The 16,720-nt window shown below is 38.7% G+C and overlaps 1 long non-coding RNA gene across 1 annotated transcript in view; it reads right to left on the minus strand.

Moving 5' to 3' along the window:
- The window catches only part of LOC121170869, a 68,243-nt gene extending 61,340 nt beyond the window's left edge, over positions 1-6,903 (minus strand). The window contains exons 1-2 of the long non-coding RNA XR_005886063.1: positions 6,245-6,903; positions 5,337-5,568 (exon numbers count right to left, since the gene is read on the minus strand). This is a non-coding gene — a long non-coding RNA (uncharacterized LOC121170869). The remainder of the gene's footprint in view (positions 1-5,336; positions 5,569-6,244) is intronic.
- Between the last annotated feature and the right edge of the window lie 9,817 nt (positions 6,904-16,720).

The raw sequence follows: 16,720 nt of genomic DNA on the forward strand, positions 1-16,720 counted from the left end.
TGTTAACATGAGCAGAGGACATTCAGCCTCGAGACTGCTTTAACTGTCTAGTTCAAACATACTTTGTCATTCTAGTCTGCAGTCTAAATCAGCAGTCAGGAGTACAGCTTTCAGCATTCAGAACACAGCTTACCTCAATGTCATCTTTTAAGGGAGAGAAATAACATGAGAGTGCTAGCCACTGATTTAATTCCTGCCATTTTATCGGAGCTCCTTCTCTGTTCATCTGAGTCAGATTCTACATCTCTATTTTGTAGATGGGGAAATAGTGATTAAAATGGATAATTTTTGAGTTTATTTACACAGGAAAATAATCTAAAGCTTAAGATTAGAGAAAATGGGAGAGATTTCAATAGTGCCAGAAATATTCCCTGACAAAAGGAAAAAAATATATATGTATATATATTTTTCACCAATTGTCACAATGATGGAAAACTTATATATAGTAAATATTTCTTTGTGTTCCTAAAGATATTTTCCTTGATTTTCTTTTTCATCTTAATAGCTTGTGTATGTGTTCATTGTTACGAGGGCTTAATAACTGAAGTGCTAAACTTAAATATTATAAACCATTCAGATATTTCCAGAGAGACAATTCCTTAGTCCATTATAGTCCTTTCATTCCATTTATTTCACAATATATCAATGTTTTGTATACCGCGAAGGGAAAATAATTCTTGTTAACTATGACAATAATAATAATCTTATCTTTTAAATCACTTTGACTTGAATTTGCATCTGAATGTTAGAGACATTAAAATTGGCAAACATATAGACCCTTTGAATAGGAAAAAAACAAAGGGAAGTGCAATTTGGAGTAGTCTCAGATTTTTAACCTGCTTTGCCATTATTATTTGAAATTATTAAAGTTGAAAGACTTTTTTAATTGTTTGGGAGACTATAATATAAATAACTGAGCTATTATAGATGTTTGGCTATGAACAATTATTATGTTCAAGAAAACCGTTGCTATAATCATGACTGTAATTAAGGACACATTAATTGAATTTTAGTACTTAATATCATTTTGCTTTCTATTGCATAGAGGCAAAGTAAAAGAGCCAAAATATTTTCCTCAAAATATTAACGCTGAAGCCAAGATAGGTTATTGTGTTTGCTTTAGGTAAAGAGAAAAGCTGCCTGCATCCGAACCAGAGTAAAGTCCTGCTAGGAGTACCCTGTGTTCAGATCACACAACCTCCACCGCCACACTTGTTCCAGAACACCACACCAGCACTTACACAACTTACTATTATTTTTCTGTACCCTCTTCTAGAACCGCAGCCTTACTACACAAACAACCTGAGTAACCTATCAAGAATAATTGCTCTGCAAAGAAATTTATTTCCTGAGTTGAAAAATTAGCCCTGCTCTTTAACAACCAAGCAAACATCAGAGCATATAATACAAGAGATAACGTAAGCCTCATGGCTGGAGGAGCTGGTTTCTTAACAGTGAAACACAAAAAGCCAACGAGGTCATATACTGTGTGGTAGCTAGATGACACTCACATGTTCACAGGCTTAATTCAGCCCCAATCACAATCTAAAACAAGTAAAAAATAGGAAAACCATGGTTCCAAAGAAATACAAATATGCACTAAAAATGATAATCATATCCTCAAACGATCATTTTGTTCCTATAATGTTTTGTATTTCATATTAGCTGACATATTTCATAATAAATGTCTATGTTTGAGACTATCTTATTGACTAAGCATAATGGTTTCAAGTTACATCCATTTTGTCACAGAAGACAGGACTCATCTGTGTGTGTGGCAGGTACTGTTTCACAGAATGTGTATATGGAAGATCCTCCCATTTTTTTGTAAGAACTCCCTTAGTTTGGAAATATTTCAATAAATTGCTCAGTTCAGTTTAACTTTGGATATTTATTATGCTTTATACTGTTTTAAAGCTTTTCTCCATTTCACTTTCTCATTTTTTTTACTGGAAAGTAAGATCAGATATACAGAGAGAAGGAGAGACAGAGAGCAAGATCTTCTGCCTACTGGGTCACTCACTAAGTGACCGCAATAACTGGAACTGCACCCTGAGCCAATCTGGAGCCAGGAGCTTCTTCCGGGTCTCCCATGTGGGTGCAGGTCCCAAGGCTATGGGGTATTCGCTGCTTTCCCAGGCCACGGGCAGGGAGCTGGAAGGGAAGTAGAGCAATAGGGACGAGAACCAGTGCCCATAGGAGATCCGAGCATTCTCAAGTTAAAGATATAGCCATTCGGCCATCGGACAGGCCCCTTTGGTATATTTTGACTATTGTTTTGCACAACTCATAACTTGATTTTCCTAATTATATACAAGACTGGTCTTAGCTAGTGAAAATTTATAATTATGGAAAATTATAAAAGATACAACACTCTTTTTGTGTTACTTTCACTAGTTTACAGCAGGGACAATTTGGCATAATAATTAGTTTTAGGAAACAATTTTAATACATAGTAAACTAGACTAAAACACCTTAAATTCAGCATTCTTTGGGGGTATAATGATTAATGGAGCTCCCATGATTTGTAGATACCACATTACTTTAAGAAAGAATGGTGAGGGCCCGGTGCAGTGGCCTATCGGCTAAAGTCCTGGCCTTGAATGCGCCAGGATCCCATATGGGCGTATTGGTGAGATTAAAGGCCGACTTCAGAGAACGGGAACCATATAAGAAACATGAAATCTACTCGAAACAGCCCTGCGTCTCTACTCCTGAATGAAAAGACTCTACAGGAAATCGTTAAAAATACCCTGGCAATCTGTTACTAGGTTTTCTATTATTGCCTATACCTATAATGTCACGGCACACCGAAACAGCAGAATTTACACCTGTAGCTGATACTAGCAGGACACTCTACTGTGTGCAGAAAACACTAGTGGGGGGAAGGGGGAGGGGGAAGAAGGGAAGGGGAGGAGGGGGAGGGGAAAACGGGCTGGGGAAGGAAGAATTCCTACGCTTAAAACTCAACCAGGAAAAATAATTACAGCAACTTTACAAACTTCAAAAAATATTTAAATGTATTTCTAGAAAGCTATATGTAATTAAATCATAAATTTAATAGACATACTTACATAATGATTAGATACATTCTAATGATTGGATTTTAATTAAGAAATAGATCAACAGGAAAAATAAACAGATTCCAGTAAAAAATAAAGAATGTAGTGAATTTCACAAGAGATTAAAACCATGAAATGAACTTTTAATTTTTTACAGATTTATTTATTTTTAGTGAAAAGATAGATACACAGAGTGGAGAGGAAGATCCCAAGTGACCGGCTCACCCACATGGGGTCCCAGTGCATGCAAGGCGAGGACTCTAGCCACCAGGCTTCCTCGTAGGGCCTGAAATTTTAATTTTAAATTAGAAATGAAATTTTAATGGAAATATCTGACAAGCAAGACATTGGAGTCTAAGAAAGAATAAAAAGTATTTTTAAAGTTATATTGGAAAGGGACTTTCCAAAATTGAAAACAATTCAGATATCCATATCAAACCTTTAAAAGAGGTCAAAAGATCTGAGACGTAAGAGGGCAGAGGGAGAGTCAGCGCAGGGTTCTGTGCACCTGCTGGAAAGCAAACAGAAAACACTGAGGGAGGGGGAGGGGCAGCAGGGCACTGCCTTCAAAGGAGTGACAGACAATGCGATGACAGCTCACTGAGCTGCCGGGCAGCCGGACACAATGAGGACACAGCTTGCAAGTACTGCGAAACGCAAAGGCCAACGCAAGTCTCCTTAAAATGAGTGTGAGATGAAGAAATGTTCAGATAAACACCAGGAGAAAAGGGCATTTCAAGGACAACTGAACTAAAAGATACTGAAGTACTGCTTCAAGGGCTATAAATATAATAACATTAGAGTGTCAAAAATCTGGGAAGTGTGTAAGTTAAGGTAAATCTAAATGCATGCTGATTTTTCTGAATAACAGTGTTTGTGAATATTTTTTAAAAGATTCATTTAATTTTTTTTATTACAAATGCAGATATACAGAGAGGAGGAGAGACAGAAAGGAAGATCTTCCATCCAATAAATCACTCTGCAAGACGTCGCAACAGCCAGAGTTGCACAGATCCAAAGCCAAGAGCCCAGATCCTCCTCCAGTCTCCCACACAGGTGCAGGGACCCAAGGCTTTGGGCCATCCTCCACTGCTTTCCCAGGCCGCAAGCAGGGAGCTGGATGGGAAGTGGAGCTGCTGGGATTAGAACCAGCGCCCATAAGGGATCTTGGTACGTGCAAGGTGAAGATTTTAGCCTCTAGACTACGGCCCCAGGCACCTCCCCTGTTTCATAATTAGGTAGTATCCCGCTGTTCATATGATGCCTCTCTTTTATACATGCATTACTAGATACCTAGTAGGATATTGAAAATATCTTACTGTCGAGCTTCATATTTTCTAGTGTTTGCTTGGTGTCATTTTCTATTATTAATAAAAAATTTGTTAAGTCTTCCCTCCTATTTTTCTGTTAATTTTGCTAATTCTTTCGCTATTAATATTTTCCTGTGGGATATTTGTGTGTTGTTAAGTTTCCTTTTTTTTTTAATTGCAAAGTCAGATTTACAGAGAGAAGGGAAGATGGAGAGATCTTGCATGTGTTGGTTCAGTCCGCAAATCGACACAATGATCAAAGTTGAACCCACTGAAGACAGGAGCTGCTTCTAGGTGTTGCGATAGGTGCAGCAGCCAAAGGACCTGAGCCATCTTGCACTACGTTCCAGGGCATAGGCAGGGAGAAGGATCTGAAATGGATAGCCATGACACAAACCAGAACCCACTAAGATGTCAGCATTGGCATGTGGAGGATTAGCTAACTGAGCCAACGCACCAGCCTCTCTTTATTCTTCTGTTGGTTTCTAACACTAAACATTCCCTTAAATGAGAATCCACAAAACAAAGTCAACAACAGGGATGAAGTTAAAACAGTAACAACAACAACAACAACAAAATTATAGCACCAGAGTGGAAAAGCGCACCACTGAATAACCAAAGCATGGGTGACAAAAGGAAAGCACAAACGCCTCTTGGGTAAAATGATTCCACCATGTGACTCATGAACCAGGCACGGATTCCACCGTGTAACTCATGAACCAGGCACGGATTCCACCGTATAACTCATGAACCAGGCACGGATTCCACCGTGTAACTCATGAACCAGGCACGGATTCCACCGTGTAACTCATGAACCAGGCATGGATTCCACCATGTAACTCATGAACCAGGCATGGATTCGACAAGAGAAAACAAACTATTTGGAAGAAATGAAAATGAAAACAAAAGCATCAAAACACAAAGGACATAGCAAAATCAGTATGGAAACAGTCCTAGAACTTACATTTTGCAGGACGGCTTCCTTATATTACAGACACATATGGTTTTTGTCCTTCTTGGATTGAATTATTTCATAATGGCCTGTAGTTGGGAATATCCAGTTGCAAATGGTATAATTTCATTCTTTTTAATGCTGAGTAATATTCCATGGAGTAGATGTACCACGTTTTCTTTAACCACTTCTCTTCGGACATGCATCTGGATTATTTCCATGTCTGCTATTGTAGATTGTGCTGCTGTAAATATAGAATTACAGATCCCCTTCTCATTATGCAGTTTTCATTTTCTTTGGGTATTTTCCTACGTGCAGGACAGCTGAGTCATATGGCAGGTTTATTTGCAATTCTCTAAGCACTCTCCACACTGATTTCTGTCCCACCACACTACATGGCACCCGATCTCCTTGCTGTGAGATTCGCCCCAACATTGACCCACCCCCTGGAGTCTGCCCCTCTTCTCTGCTCATTGCTGGGCCAAACATTATTCAGCAGGTTGTGCAGGCCTCAGTCTGCATTCACCTCCCAAGCTCCCCGCACGAGCCCACACTCCCACCTGGCCGTCACAAGAGCCAGGGCCCCCACTGGATCCCTAGCTGCTGCTGCTGAACTGCTGAGGTCCGGACTGCTGCTCGCCAGCTGCTGGTGGGCTTTCTGTTTCCTATAGCACCCTGTGTCTTACATTCACTTAGGGGGTCTCCAACGGGAGCACCCAGAAAACAATACATGAATGCTAAGTGAGGTGGACTACGGACTGACTAAAGGAAAGGTTGCAGCTGCCACCAACATGAGCAATATTTACATCTAGTGCTGACTTGTTGTAAACCAGACATGAGAGTTTCTGCATGAAACATGAGAGGAAATCACATGTCATTGTAAATTTCCCATAGGGAAAATAACAATAGTGAATACTTACTATGTTACCATGGGGCAGATCAGTGAGATGACCGATGCAAATAGATGGATGGTTGACAGAAAATATTCTACTTGGTATTGTGTAGTTCTAATTATATTTATACTTTCAGATGAAGAAGTTGAGCAAGAATTTTTAAATAACCTCCACAAGGTGACACAAATAATAAGCGGAATCAGCATCTGGACTTCAGAAGGCAAACTCAGGTCCATCAGAAAACCAGCCGCTGGTGGTAGAAGGGATGGAAGGCCAGGTAGAGAACAAAGCTTCTGTGCTCTGTATCACAAAGAGTGCTAGACAGGTTCAAAACTCAGCATCAGGTGCTAACGGAAGCAGTACTGAGTAAGTGACGAGCTTGGCCTCCACTTGCGTCCATCTTAAGTTTCTTCAATCGAACCCAGAGGATGTTTTGAAACTCCTGTTCTGAGAATAAATTGCCATCATTAGCTTTCCTTTATTCATAGCAATGATTTTCCCCCTTTTTATTTAATAATAGAATTACAGGTTGCTTTTTAAAAAAAAATCTTGCCTCCTGTTTATCAAAGTATCCTTTTCCTCTAACTTCACGCTAAGAGTCACAGCAGTAATTACAATTCACCATAATTTGCCAAATACCAGCTTCTGTGTATGTGTGTTCTCAGTCTCAAAAAGGATCAAAGCTTGTATTTTGAAACTCAGGATACATATGAAAGAAACCACAGATTCATTTTGTTTTCCACCTCACAGTTTTTTCGTTGCCAAACCAATTAAGTAGACAAGCTGTAGTTTCAACTCTAAAAATAAAAACACATGCATTTACAGTTGCCCAAATGTTTTCCTTTTCATACATCAAAGGGAATGCTCTAAGGATTTAATTATAACAAGAGCTTGCTATTGCAGCACAAGTATGATAGGTTAGTTAATGTTTGTCTGCCTTCTCCAGGCGCAGCAAGAGCAGCCGGGTGCTGTCCAGCAGCTGACAAGCAGATCTGTCATATGTGCTCCGCAATGATCGCAATTAGCTGACAGCTCCTGGATGCCCACGGCCAACATGCCTGTGGAAACTTAAAGTGAAGAGGACTGTGAGAAGTAATTCAATCTTACACAGATGACAACTGTTTAAGACAAAAAAATAGTATCACTCATAGTAGCAGCTTCTGCGGTTACATATGCTGTTTTATGCAAGGATCTGTGAATGGGAGGCCTAAAATGCGGCTTCCACGAGGCTGCGCTGCCCGCCGTTAACCTGTTAATTGCACAGGCCTGGTGGACGCTAAACTTCAGCCCGGAATGTTCAAGGCAAATCGAAAGTGGAAGGATCCCTTCAGAAAGTGATGTATATGGGGATAATTACTGAAAACGTGGACACATCTGTAATCCAACAAGGATTTCTCAAAGAAAGAATTTGATAGAAAAATCCGCCAAATATCAAATAACCACAGGTTGGACCTATTTATGGATTCATAAATGGACACAGACAGTAAAACTCAGTCACCAATCCTCATTTTCTCTCCCTCCCTCCTTCTCTCTCTCCCCCCAGCTTTCAGGTATGGTTACAAACACTTACTCAGGACTTGTGAACACACAAGTTTAAAAATCTAAATGCTTTTGATATGCAAAATTTCTGATGTACGCTCTGTTTTTTCTATTTGTTTCATTGTTCTTAACAGGCGCTGAATTAAATTCATTCATTTTTCTTTGACAATCTTATAAGCATTTGAAAGCAGAAAATCCCGCCTTACTCTTCAGACTTCCATCGCCAAGGTTTTGTGCAAGTCCTGATGTGTGATGATTGATCCAGAAATATTTCAGAGGAGGGCCCAGTGCAATAGCCTAGCAGCTAGAGTCCTCACCTTGAATGCTCCAGGATCTCATAAGGGCATCGGTTCTAACTCTTGCTCTCTGAAATCACCCGAATGAAGTCTTGCTACTGTTCCCCTCTTTCTGCCAGTGACCTTCGTTTCCAATGAGAATAAACCTTATTGCTACTACCATCCTTCAGCAGCTCCATTGAAAACCCCACCTGTTCGGGCTCCCTGAAGAAACCCAGGTGCTCTTTCGTCACCGTCGGTGCTAGAAGTGTGGTATATTCAGTGTAAAAGCAGGGCTGCTGCCTCCTGTCATCCGGGCTCTACCATTTGTAATGCCTATGTAAGTCTGCCTTGGCACTTCAGCAGTGACAGCCCACTGCTGGCTGAGCTGGAACTGGCATTCAACTAAAACACCTGCCTTTTTCATGAACAATCTCTGTGTCCGCTTCTTCTGTATTTCATCTTTCATCAACTGGTATTTAATTTAAATTTCATTTATCTTCTTCAATTACTTGATCAACACCCACTTGTAGAACAACTGGAAAATGCAGAAAGATGAACAACATGACACAGAAGAAATATTCAATATAAACTGTCCCTTATTCCAAATATTTAAAGATAACTATCTTATATATTATGAAAATATCAGTACTTTTCTACACATGCAAATTCATTGGCATATTCACGTACATTTTTGTATAGATACATAAAATGTTATTCTATACTTTCACATATACTCTAAGTATTTTTAATGTTATAAAATATATATTCTAAAATTTTAATTTATTTTTATCTCTTAACATAGAAAGACAATAATTCAAAAGGAAAATAGGACAGGATTATAAACAATAATCAAATTAAAACATGTTTAGCTTCACTCATTTAAAGTTAACTTTTAAATAGTTAAAAAAATGAAAACTATAGTAGTGATAATAAACAATATGTCTGACAAAAATTTAAAGCAAAGTTTGACAAAGCTGTATTTGCAATAGCAAACCTTACACATACTCAGATTTATTTTGTTGATTTTTTTAATTAATAAAAATTGACTACAAAATATAAGGGAGAACGTGCATTGTCTTTCTGTATACATCTTATTTAATTCGCCATAATCTCTTCCAGTTGCAATGATTTTGACTCAAATGGTAAAACTATTCTCTTTAAACTGACTCCATAGGCATGTGCACATACGTGTGTGTACACAGACATGCATGCACATCCAAACACACAGTACTTACTAACTTTCTGTTATTTATCTAAAAGACAGACAAGCAGAGCAGGCAGATCCATCCGCGCAGGTGCATCCCTCCAATACCCAGAGCATCTAGTGCTGGGCCTGGCCAAAGGCAGCAACTAGAATATCAATTTGGGACCCTGCAGAGTGACACTGACTCAAGCATTTCAGCTGTCACCTCTGCCTCCCAGGGAGCAAGCTAGCAGGAAGCCAGAATGGAGCCTGAGGACCTGGTGAAGTGTCCCACCGCTGAAACACAAAATGCTGGCATCCCAACCTACATCTTGACCATGGCACCGAAGGCTTGCCTGTAAACACACTTATTCATTCCTAATTTCACCTGTATTTACTCCAAAATCCCCCATGTTCCTTGTAACTGTGTAGCGCACCATTTCAAAAGGCCGTCTCTAACACACTGACATTTATTTTGCTGCACATGTGCGGGATGGCAGAAATTAACAGCTTGCTCAGCCCTACATGTAATCAGCTGTGGCGGTGCGGTGGCTGGGGGCCGTCACCAGCTGGGCGCAGGGGCCGCAGACTGCTGGCAGGAGCCTCGCTGGGATCTACTGGCATGTCCGTACATGACCGAGCCACACAGCCCAGCCTGCCTGGAGTGCAGCTGGGTTATAAAGAAGAATGTCCCGGAGGGAGAGGGCCTCCTGGGAGTCACAGCGCCTTTCTGATCCAGTTTTGAGAGCGGCTCTGTCACTTCTATTTCTCTGGCAGTCACTGAGGTAGACACGGCGCTCTGCCTCGGATCCAGGGAAGGGAATACAAACCCCAACGCCAACCAGGAGAGTGACAAGTTAGGGAAGCATGTGAGACTGGGTAAACTCTTACAGCTATCTCCGAAAACAAGGTCCTGCAACCATAACTTGCTGAAATTACTGACTGCTGTTTAAAGCTTTACGCCATTACAAAAAGAACTGCTGTGAAAACAATCTCAAATATGCATTTCTGAGTACTTACACAACTATTTCCTTAGCATATATTCTGAAAACAGTGAGGATTGGGTCAACATTTATGCCAATTTAAGGCTTTTAATAGCTACTGTCAAAATGTTGTTCAGGAAGATTGAAATTTAGATCTCATTCATCAGTCTATAAATGAGAAAGCACATTTCTTACGCTTGGTTCAACTCTGAATATCATTAGACTTCTGAATAATAGCCAGTGCTATCTCATCACGATTTACATTTTAATTTAGTGTTTCAACATTTTCTGTCTACATAATTTTTGTTTCTTCTTTAGCAATTACTTTCATTCTATTTCCTACAATCAAAGTATCTATCTCTGAGATTCTCACCATTATCTCAAAATACATCCTATGAATTTGACTCTTCACTATAATTTAGGCCCACTGTGAATGAGCTTTATTTTTCATTTTGTGTGTGCTTGATGATATACATAGGAAATCTTATGACTTTTTTAACAATCCTTTATTAATCAAGCCACTTACTAAATTCTTGCAAATCTAATTGCTTTATTTTGAATGTTCTTTGTGCCATAGACAATCATAAATCACTTCATCTAATATAAAATAGCCTCTTTTCACTATTTCAAAAAAATTCAGTATGATTCAAAGATTGAGTCTGTTTTAGCTAGATTATATAAGAGCTAAAATTACGAAGATAATGAGTCCACTTTTATTCATTGTATAAGTTAATGAAAATGCAGCTAGAGTTCCAGCCAACTACAAGTGCTAGATAAGAAATATCTGTTGCATTTAGCTTTCTTCTCTTCACAAGCTTACATTCCACTCATGGTTTATTAAGAATAAATGATTTTTGAAAATTTTAAAGATCTAATGCACACTTCACAACAATCAAGCCAATATATTCATAATATTGTGCAACCACCATCATTCCAAACCAGCCTGTGTGTTAGCCACCACTCGTCAACCCCCATGAATGCTAGCCTAAGGCCATGAGGAATCCACTGCATCTCCATGGATTGTTCATCCTGGAGGTATCATATAAATAACATCTTACTCAGCACGCTGTTTCCAACGTCAGAGGTGAATTCTTCCCTCAGATAATATTAACTGCTAATTTCGCACTGCCAGATGAATATTCTTAGGGTTTTTTAAAGTAGCCTTCTTTGTATTAGTATATTTCAAACAGAAAAATGCCATGTTATTAGATCAAATTTTCCTACATTTGCATAAAAAGCTGAAGCTGCACCTATTTTTAAAAGTGTTTTATGTGGATGTCTTTCAAATATGTTCAATAATGTAAGTAGCTAGCTAACTACATGACACTCTACGTCTTCCACACCGGTTAAGCCACACCAGCTCCTGGCGCTGGGTTTCCTGGGTGAGGCGTATTCCAGCTCATGACGTACTGAGTCTAACCAGTGTGTCCTTCTTCATGTGTCGCTTCATAACACAGTGCAGACTCTCACCAGGATTCACCACAAACCTGCTGACTCACACTTCCCAGAGCAAAGTATTCTGAGAAATCAAAGGCTTCACGCCTTTCCTCCCTCTAAGTTCTATAAATCTCCTTATCTGTATCTCTAAAACAACACAGGCAATGTGTTGACTGTTAAATCCACATTTAATGACGACTCCGGAAGCAGTATGGCCTGTCTGGAGAAGCAATGAAAGAGAATGCAGCAGAATTCAGTCTATCAAGCTGCTAGTTTTTCTGAAGTGGAAGTATGCAAAAATTTCCATATTGAATTTAATTATAATCAATCACTCAGTTTAGCATTCCTCCCCAAAACTTTGATTACTGTAAATTATCATGAAAGATGAAGAGTTTTCGACTGCTAACGGCGTTCAGGTAAGATTTCCATAAAGTATCTATTAGGGGATTTATAATTGAGGGGGTCATAGGATCATAAGCAATTATGAGATCTTGTACAGGGCATGCTTATGTAAATCTGAAATAGGTAAACAAGGTTGCCTTGACCTGCGGCGAGGCTAATGAATGTTTCATGAGTTGTGAGTGACATCAGCTTTCTTTGAAAGCACTGCTTTTATTGCCTGCTACAGGACACGGTGCTAATTATCAATTAAAGTCTTGTCTTTCATCATTTAATTAATTGGAAATGAAAACAAACCTTAATATATTCAATTCCTGAAGGGTATGACAAAATATCATAGTACCAAAGAGAAACAGGTTTTATAAAAGCTCAGGCAAGATCAACTGGGGGCGGGAGTTGCTTTTTAAATATAGGTATATTCACAGAAACCATCTACTATAAATCTAAGGCTATAGTAACCCAAATATTTCATTTTCTATTTATGAATATGAGGGACAGCAGCTGTCACAGAACAGGGAAAATGTCAATGTTTAAACTATTCAATTCTAAAATGTGTCTATAACCTTTCGTTGTATGTGCCACACAATGAATCATGCTTAGACGCTGGTAACTGTGTGTCACAGCCTTATACTATGTGCATCTAAACATCAGACATAACGAGAACAGTGAACAAGTTATCTTCTGTTAAAAGCTACCTAGATTTTACTTTGGGTATTTAAAAAAAATAATAAGACAACCGAGTAATAGGGAATGCTTTGACAAGACTTAACACCTTCCAAAGAAAACCAAAATGTGACCTGCATTTAATCACAATGACGAGGAGCTGGGCATAAACTCGTGATAGAAAACACAGACCTGGGGAGAGAGCAGCTAGGTCAGGCATTTGTCTAATGAATACCTTCTCACGCGCTGTACAAACGACGCTCCTGCCTCGCCAGCATCACCTGGTTGATTACAGAGGGCAATTCCCATCGCTGAAGTATGGAATACAGTTAAAAGTCCAATGCACTAAACTTGCTGTTAGCCCTTCATGTTCTTGGGCTCCATTTTTACAAAGCAAAAATAATGATTTTAAGTAGGCAGAAAATATATTCATAGTTGCAAATACAATGTTAGTTTGTGCAATAAACTTGATTATTCACCCATTTTGCTCTCGCTTATCTTAATGGAGTTTCCTGTACACAGAGATGACCATCAGTGAAAAATCTAGGAGGAAGAAAAAGCTAGACATCTATATTCTAAACTTCTTTGTTGCTTTATCCAGCAGACCATGCTTTCTCGTTGAGTAGTTACCCACAACACCAGAAGCAATATGGGGAGCACTGATTCTGTTTCAAGCCTGAATGGGTATGAACTGATAGGCAGTTTGATGAAGGAAGTCATATGATGACTCTGTACAAGAAAACGTTTGACAAGCTGTCAAAACTCTTTTGGAGGAAGAAATGGTGGCTAGGACTGCTCTAAGGAAAACATGTCAATTCAGTTATCTTAGTTCTACATCATATTTTGTTGCCAGATGAATGATCTCTGTGGCTCTCACAGTAACAATTAGGTTAAAATGAGTCAGTCTGACTGAAACATTTTGTGTCAGGAACACTGTTGACAGTCATGCCAAACTTTCAGATGAGGCCAGCATGTTTACTTTTTAACAAGATTTAAAGCAAATTATTGATGATGTACAAATATAATTATGTGGTTTTATCAAATAATTCAATCCAAACACTAGTTCAGAGGCTCATATTTCAAATGTTGAAAGTTATGATTTGAAGAAAAAAGGTGTCAAGACATCTGAGAGGAAGGATAACTCTCTGAAAACAGACAGAACCCTGAAATCTGTCATCTGGGAAATGAGACAGAGAAGCAGCTCTACAGCAGAATGTCTGCTAGGACACGGTTTTTGAAAACAAACTGTCACCCATTGGCATCTTTCTTTAAACCTTGGATTTCTTGTGGAATACAACCTACTTTGCTCAGCTTTGCTGTTTTAGGCCGTGATCCTGACCTCTTGTGCCTCTGCAGACTTAACTACCTGTCGCTCATTATTTTGCAAAGCTTCTGTTGAATTGGGGTTCTAGTTGTTGATGACAACTATGGAGACTCTGCTAGGATGTTAAATACATTGCAATCCAATCCTTTTATTTTTTTTCCAATAAACTGCTTTATTCTTTTGTCAAATACCAGTTGATTACATTTGTATAGGTCTGTTTCTGGGTTCTCTCTGTTCCACTCACATTCATTTGTCTGTTCTGCCATCAAAGCCACCTTGTCATGATTCCTGCAAGCTTCACACGATGCCTCGATGTTTGACGTGTCAGTCTTTTGGCAGCTGTCCAGTATTTCTCCAGTCTTATCAAGTCTTTAAGTCTTTGACCTTTACATACAAACTTTCAAACACCTTTTCCATTGCTAGAAAATAACTTGGTAGGATTTTGATTTTGGTTACATTGAATTCATACAGTACATTTGTAAGAATTCACATTTTAACAGTGTTGAATCATCTTGTTCATGAATATGGATTATCTCAGTTCACTTAGAGCTTTGATTTCTTTCAACAGTTTTGTAGTCTCAAGGAATTAATTTTTTTTTCTTTTTGGTTTACAAATGGTTCATAACTTGTGAGCGTTAATATAAATAGCATTATGTTTTCACATTTTAATTCTAGCTGTTCATATTGACATGCAATGGCATGCCACACATACTGAGTGATTTCTTTTTTTTCCCCACATTTTATTATTATTGCTATCATTTTATGATACAGTTCCATATTCCCTTATCCCCTTCCCCAATTCCCTCCCCCCCCCACCTAGTTCCTTTATATCATTAATAACATATAGTCATTCATACTCAATTATATGTCCATCACTGTGGGCATGGACAATGGCAGAGAGTCTGGAATCCTATTATCAAGATATAGTTAACAGTTTCACTGTAAGTCCATCCTTGTCTGGAAACAGAAATGCATACCACACTGCATCCTCACATCTGGATGTTAGTCTCCATTATATAACTACTGTACATTCCCTTAAATGAAAAGTCATGATACAAAATCAACAATAGAAAGAAAAATAGAAATTTACAATGCCATGAAGTTAAATGACATGTTACTAGATATGACAGTCTCCATTACACAACTACTATACATCCCCTTAAATGAAGAGCCACAAAACAAACTCAACATCAGGGAGAAAAAAGAAATTAACAACACCAAGAAGTTAAACCACATGCTATTAAATGTATAACATGTAGCTGAAGAAGTGAAAATCAAGAACCTTCTTGAAGAAAATGATGTGACTGTATGATCTACGAGTCATTGAATGATTTAATCAGAAGAAAGTGTTTTGAAGAGATGAAACCAACAGAAAACAATAAAGCCCATGTGATATAGCAAATCAAGGCTGGTATATCAGAAATTAAGAACACGGTAGAGCAAATTACAAGTACAGTGGAAAGTCTCCAAAATAGAATGAAGCAAGCAGAAGAAAAAATCTCAGAATTGGAAGATATCTCCTGTCACCAGGGGGAAACAAACAAAAAGCTGGAAGCAGAGCTGGATCAGGCCAAAAAAAGTATTCAAGAATTGAAAGACAGTCTTAAGAGGCCAAATATAAGAGTTCTGGGAGTCCCGGAAGGTGCAGAAAGAGAAGCTGAGTTTGCAAATGTATTTAATGAAATAATCAAGGAAAATTTCCCTAATCTGGAGAAAGAATTGGGAAACAAGATCCAGGCTTGATCAAAAGCGATCTTCACCAAGACACATGATCATCAAGCTCTCTTCAATCGAACATAAGGAAAAGATCCTTAAATGTGCACGTGAAAAAAATCAATTGACATATAAAGGAATGCCAATTAAGCTCACAGCTGACCTCTCAAGGAAACTCTACAGGCAAGAAGAGAATGGAGTGACATATTCCAGATTCTAAAAGAAAAAAATTGTCAGCCTAGGATAACATATCCAGCAAAGTTTTCTTTCATCTTTGAAAATGAAATAAATTCTTCCACAGTAAAGAAAAGCTAAAAGAATTTGCCTCTTCCAAACCTGCCCTACAAATGATACTTCAAGATGTTCTCTTGACAGAGAAGAGGAATAACACCTACCAAAACCAAAGGCAAACGGGAAGAACATCCCAGTAAAAGGACAACAGAAGACTAAACCAATGAACAACCCATTCCTAAAATGATTCTGAATGTAAATGGCTTAAGCTTAATCAAACATCATAGATTAGTAGACTGGATTCAGAAACAAAACCCATCTGTCTATTGTCTGGAGGAGACACACTCCAACAAAGATCAGCGGAAACCAATCCTTTTATTTTAAGAATGAGAGAACTTGAGACAGCTTATACACCTTAACTGGAAGCTAAATGACTGAAATGTACATTAAACGTACATTGTTTTATGATGTTGAGAATATTTGTCTATTTTAGCAACCCCTCTATCCCATCACCTGGTAGAGTGGATAGCACATCACAAAAACTTCCTAAAAGTTTGTCAGGGAAACGAATGACTGAAAAGCAAGGGGTACAGTGAACAGGAGAGACAAAATGAGAATTAAAACCACCTGTCTCTCATGCTGGGGAGAGCAGGCAGGTGATGCTGAGCTGGGTCAAGGCACTAACCAGCACATGGGAGGATCAGGTCTGAATGTGTTCGGAGCATGCCCACATCGGAAACCACTGGGATGCTT

The sequence above is a fragment of the Ochotona curzoniae genome, unplaced genomic scaffold (genome assembly GCF_017591425.1).
Source record: "Ochotona curzoniae isolate NIBS_2020 unplaced genomic scaffold, NIBS_Ocur_1.0 scaffold_2476, whole genome shotgun sequence".
NCBI lineage: Eukaryota > Metazoa > Chordata > Mammalia > Lagomorpha > Ochotonidae > Ochotona > Ochotona curzoniae.